Here is a 6236-nt window from a genome sequence, read left to right on the forward strand (position 1 = left end):
CTCTAATTTCCTGATATCAGCCTGAAGCAATATCAATTGCTCACACGTGGAAATAAAAGAGCCTCCAAGTGGTAATACCTAATCAAATTGGGCCAAAAATTATGAGGCCTCACAATACAATTTGAAATGTGTTTGGCTACAGTACAATTTGCTCGTGGCACAACTCCCACTTCTAAATAGTGGTACCAATTTTTAGTGTTGTGTTCGTCCTAGCACAACTCCCACTTCTAAATAGTGGTACCAATTTTTAGTGTTGTGTTCGTCCTAGCACAACTCCCACTTCTAAATAGTGGTACCAATTTTTAGTGTTGTGTTCGTCCTAGCACAACTCCCACTTCTAAATAGTGGTACCAATTTTTAGTGTTGTGTTCGTCCTAGCACAACTCCCACTTCTAAATAGTGGTACCAATTTTTAGTGTTGTGTTCGTCCTAGCACAACTCCCACTTCTAAATAGTGGTACCAATTTTTAGTGTTGTGTTCGTCCTAGCACAACTCCCACTTCTAAATAGTGGTACCAATTTTTAGTGTTGTGTTCGTCCTAGCACAACTCCCACTTCTAAATAGTGGTACCAATTTTTAGTGTTGTGTTCGTCCTAGCACAACTCCCACTTCTAAATAGTGGTACCAATTTTTAGTGTTGTGTTCGTCCTAGCACAACTCCCACTTCTAAATAGTGGTACCAATTTTTAGTGTTGTGTTCGTCCTAGCACAACTCCCACTTCTAAATAGTGGTACCAATTTTTAGTGTTGTGTTCGTCCTAGCACAACTCCCACTTCTAAATAAGGAGAATATAAAATAAAAAATGTTATAATGCTCAATATTGTTCTAATTTGCACCAGGTGGCTAAAACAAATAAAAATGAAGTAGCTCTCTTTGGTCTAAATCAGTTTTGCAAGCTCTCATTTTAATAATTAATAGTGTCGTGATACAGTAACATGTTTATAATAGGCAGATATAATGTTCTGAATTAGGATTTAGTTTTCTCTTCCACGAAGACGTAAATTAAGTACCACGAAGTTGATGATAAACTTATTTGAATCTCGAAATTTGAAATGTTCCACATATATCCAGCCTTCTTCTTTACTTGCTTAGCTTGAAGATACATGGGCAAATTGGATTATCAAATTAAACATATGCATAAACTTCGACGAAAAAAAATTGAAAGTGGAAAGAACCCGTAAAATCAAAACACATACAAATATGTATGTAGAAAATCCAAGTATCCAAACGAACCGAAAGCTGATACAAATGTCCATCAAATTCCATTAGCAATACCTGCATGTATTAATTAAGCAATGAAGAAAGAAGAATTCATCAGAATTGAGGCAAATAAGAAAGAAAATCAGGAGTTAAATAAATCCCAAAAATATAATTAGGCAAAAATGTAAGATCGATTGCAATTTCATTCCAGCCCTCTCATTCCTTACCTCACAATATGTGAACTCCAAAATAATTTATGTGCATTTGTTGAACTTTGAATCCCTTAAGTCATCTACAAAATATATGATGATTGAATGAATTCTTAGAAACCCAAGTTGAAAAATTAGGTTAAAGTGAAATAAATTTCTTTAGGAGTTATATTTATTTCATTAATGTAGAGAATTAATAAAAAAGAATAAAACAAAGAGAGAATAAAAGGGAAGAATGAAGAGTAGAAAAAGAAGAAGATAACAAGATACAGAGAGGGAGAAACTGAGGTGAGAAAAGAAGAAAAGTAATTATAAATTGGGAAAAGGAAGGTACACGTGGGTTGTTGTATGGATAGAAAGGACACGTATAATAGACGTGTCTATTTTTGTTAATGTGCCATAATTAATTTTATTGGGAAAAGGAAGGTACGCGTGGGTTGTTGTATGAATAGAAAGGACACGTATAATAGACGTCTCTATTTTTGTTAATGTGCCATAATTAATTTTATTGGGAAAAGGAAGGTACGCGTGGGTTGTTGTATGAATAGAAAGGACACGTATAATAGACGTCTCTATTTTTGTTAATGTGCCATAATTAATTTTATTGGGAAAAGGAAGGTACGCGTGGGTTGTTGTATGAATAGAAAGGACACGTATAATAGACGTCTCTATTTAGAAATAAGTAAAGAATATCACTTCGAAATTACCAAGGGTCAACCTTACTCTTGAAGGAACAAGATGAAGCCAAACAAGTTTTAGCTTCAACTAATTTAGGAGAAGAAGTATTTGTGGAGTCTCAGATTTTACTAAGGAGATTCAACTTTTATACAAATATATACATGATTTGTGTATTCATAAGGAACATAAGTTTCTTAAGAATGAGGAAAAAAGACTCATGCTCGATATGAAAAAATTATTCGTATTCTATAGGAGGATTTTATCGAAACATAGCTAGTTTCTACTATTATTGATTTATAAATCTATGATTTGTTTATTTGGTAAGATTATATAAGAGTAGGAGAAGTTTTGATAATTTTCACATACAAAATCTAGAATTTTCTTGACTATTAAAAGATTTAAAGATTTCAAATTATAATTAGACGTCATGTCCATGTAAATCCTTACTATAACTCTAATGTTTTTCAGATATTTGCACGACCTTTTTTGCTGTAATATTATTGAATATAGAAAAAATCAGAGCAGATTTAAATCTGTTATTTAGGAAAAAATTAAAATAGAGAGAAAGTGAAAATCAAGCCTTGTTTTGCAATAATTTTTTTTTTGTTCTGGCACATTTTATTGCAATATTTTTTTTTGTTTTTGGTACATTCTGTTGCATTAATTAGGCGGTAGATGGATTCTGGCCATAATTTCAAATTTAAAAGACTGTTTTTGTTGTTTTGCATTTTGTGTGTCCTGACTTCTGCCAATGTTTTGTTCATAAATCTTTTTATCTGCCCTTCACAAAACTTCCCCTCAAGGGAAAGATATTTTATTAATATTGTTGGGTTCTGAAGGGTGATTAGGGCGTCATGCGGAAGCTTGCAATTTGCAAATCATATGGTTGATAAATCAGATAAGAAAAACTTATACTAAAAATCAAAATATTATTATATCAAAACTAATATAAAGAAAAACATTGAAACTTTAGAGAGAATAAATCTCCCCATAAACAAGACTCTTAAACGACTACATTGCGGATGTTATTGTTTTGTGTTAGAAGAAACAAACCTATATTTATAGAGTCCTAAAACTTTTCCTACTAGAAAAGGAGTCCTAAAAGGAGAGAATAAACCAAATATAAAATAATATTATATTTTCCTTTCAAGAAAAGTAAAAACATTTATGATAATATTTTGTTTTTTCTTTAAGGAAAAATAAATCTTAAATTATGGTAAGAAAATCAGGGCAAAACCCTAGCAAATCTCCCTTTTTGGCTGGATTTTCTTGACAAAACTTGATCTGTCTTCTTCATTGCATGATAATCTTGTTCTTCAATATCTTCATGTATCGCTGCTGCTTACCATAATTTAAAATTGATATGGATTAAAAATTGGAGCCCTGTGTTAAAAGTTATGAACAGGTTTCTTGAAAGTTTCACTCATGAGGGGGTGATCCGATTTGGTAAATTTGAAAAACTTAGTCCTTGATATTATAACACCTACAAATGAATACGCATCACTAAGCATACAAAAATTAGCCTGAAATTTTCAGTCCTAGATATATGAGGTCAAGAACACACGTCTTAATTTATTTTTTATTTGAATATTTACGAACAAAATAACGTGTAATAAATATTGATCTGAATGATTTAGTATGTTTGCAAGCATGTCAGGAAGCTCTAGCCTCAACTTCGAGACGGATACTCGTATGAATATATTAAGCAAACATTCAAATCAAAATCGAAGTAAACTTGAAACTCAAGAAAATACTATGTCGTTGTTATATTGTCATTATATTATTTGAAATCAGAATGTCTCAAAAAATGAATAAAGTAAACTATTAATAGGTTATTGTAACCAATAAAAAAATTCCACCATAATCCTAGTACGAAAGTAACGGTTTTGTATGTGGATATACCATCAAATATTTATGTCATGCTCAAATGGCCAAACACATATGCAGATTCTTAAATTTTATTTTGGCACTTTAACTCAATCCTGTTTCATTTTAACTCTTAACTCCAATTTTTATGTTCTATTTAGGCACTTCTAAGTGATGTGGCAGAGTGTGTGCATCACACTTTCTCTAAGAGAGTGAAAAACCAAAAAAAGTATTTTTTTAAAAATAATAAAAGATTAACCTTTCAACTCCATTTTTTTTAATGTACCATTTAAATACAAAATATTAATTTTATGATTTCTTTATTTCTATATATGCTCTTCAACTGCAAATTTGTATTTTAAAAATCGGCGTTCATCGTTAGTTATTGTAAAAAATTAAAATTGACGGATGATCATTGATTTTTTTTTTTAAAAGTAACAATTTCTTTTTGAGAGTTTTCCTGTATTTTTGCGTGAAAAATAACCGACGAAGTGCGTCGATTTTCTTTCTTAAGAAAATCAATGATAGCCTAATGAAGTCTATCGAGTTTCAACATTTTTTATAGTCTTATTAATTAGCAATGAACATGAGTTATTTTTTTACTTGTATTTAGTTGAATGAAAAATTAGAAAGATGGTATTTGAGTTGGTCCAAATAGACTAGATATGGAAAAAAAAATATGTGGTGTTATTTAATTTAATTAATTATTTTAAAAAGAAAACCAACACACTTTTGTCGATTATTTTTTCACACAATAATGTACAAAAACTCTATAAAAAATATTTTAAAAAAAATTTGATGTTCCTCCATTATTTTATTTTATTTTTTAAAAAAAAGATATGACGTTGATTTTTAAAATGAAAAAGTGGAAATTAAGAACATAAATAAAAAAAATGAAGAAATCATAAATTTAGTATTTTCTATTTAAATAGTACTATATAAAATAGAGGTGAAGGATTTAAATGGAACAAGGCTAAGTTAGCATGTCAAAATGAAAAATGGGGGCAAGTTAGAGGAGTTGTGTATGTGTTTTTAATTGGCTTTTGTGTCATGTCAACACACATCCCACTTTGTTGATTCTTTGGAAAAAAGTGCCTAAATAGAACATAAAAATTGGAGTGGAACAAGCTTGAGTTGGAGTGACAAAATGAAATTTAGGTACAAATTTAAGAGTCTGCATATATATTTGACCGCTCAAATCTATACAAGTTTGTCTCGGCAAATGTACCCTTGCCACCTTGTCTTTTGTCATTTCTTCCATGTCATCAAGGGCATAAACGCTTTCCTCTATACCTTTTTCGAAGGCTACATTCCTAAAAGGATTAATATCTTGAGTCTTCGTATATTCTTCGGACATCGTCTCCATGCATCCATCTCTTACTAAACCATGTGACATAAGCAAGTTTTCTTTAAGAGCAAATTCATCGGCGATTCTTTAAAGTTGGCACTAAATTTCATTTAGACATCTTAATTGGGTGATATTTATTTTGGACACCTTATATATGGTTCCGCTATGTCATTTTGACATTTATTTGACAATAAGCAAAAAACTGAAGGAGAATGTAATACACTCGTTGATGACGTGACAAACAACCAATTAAATGATTACATGTGTAATTTTAAGTTAAAAATTATTTTAAAATTTATTTAGTAAATAAAATAAAAATATTATTCTAAAAAAATCAATTTAAACCTCCTCCCTCCCAGAAGGTAGTTGTCTTCTCTACTACACCCAATTTTTTTTTTTTTTATCAACTTTTTAAATTGTTTCGGATTTTTTATTTTTTTAGTGTTGTTTTGTGGGGAAAACAGAGGGTGAGGAAGAAAGAAAGAGAATAAATATGAAATATGAGTGTTAGTATCCATTTTTCCGGTAAAAAAGGTGGAGAGGGGTGATTGTAGATTTAGAAAAGTAATACAATGAAGAAGAAAAATAATGACTTGAAAATAGATTTGAATAAAAAATTCGACCTCCATTGAAGGAGTTTAAGCTTCAAAAAATAGTGGGAGGTGGTAGCTTGAAAAATGGAGAAGAAGAAGATAAAATAAAATTAAAAAATAGCTAAATTGAGGGTGTGTTTAGTATGAAGGAAAATGTTTTCCTGGAAAACAAGTTGATTTTTGACTTATTTTCTCATGTTTGGTTGGTGAGTAGAAAATATTTTCCGAAAAAGATTTTTAGTGTTTGATTTATGAATGAATAAATATTTTTGAGAAATATCTTTTATTTTTACTAGAGTAGAAAATAATTTTTTAAATTGAAAATATTTTTTAAAAACAA

The 6236-nt window shown here is 30.1% G+C and overlaps 1 long non-coding RNA gene across 1 annotated transcript; it reads right to left on the bottom strand.

Moving 5' to 3' along the window:
- Positions 1-6: 6 nt before the first annotated feature.
- On the bottom strand, positions 7-1677 carry LOC102604090 (uncharacterized). The gene is made up of 3 exons (XR_001474314.1): positions 1430-1677; positions 1199-1277; positions 7-1094 (listed from the first exon to the last, which is right to left on the bottom strand). It is a non-coding gene; the product is annotated as an uncharacterized lncRNA (long non-coding RNA).
- Positions 1678-6236: the final 4559 nt, after the last annotated feature.

This window comes from Solanum tuberosum, unplaced genomic scaffold (assembly GCF_000226075.1).
Source record: "Solanum tuberosum cultivar DM 1-3 516 R44 unplaced genomic scaffold, SolTub_3.0 scf00173, whole genome shotgun sequence".
Classification (NCBI taxonomy): Eukaryota; Viridiplantae; Streptophyta; class Magnoliopsida; order Solanales; family Solanaceae; genus Solanum; species Solanum tuberosum.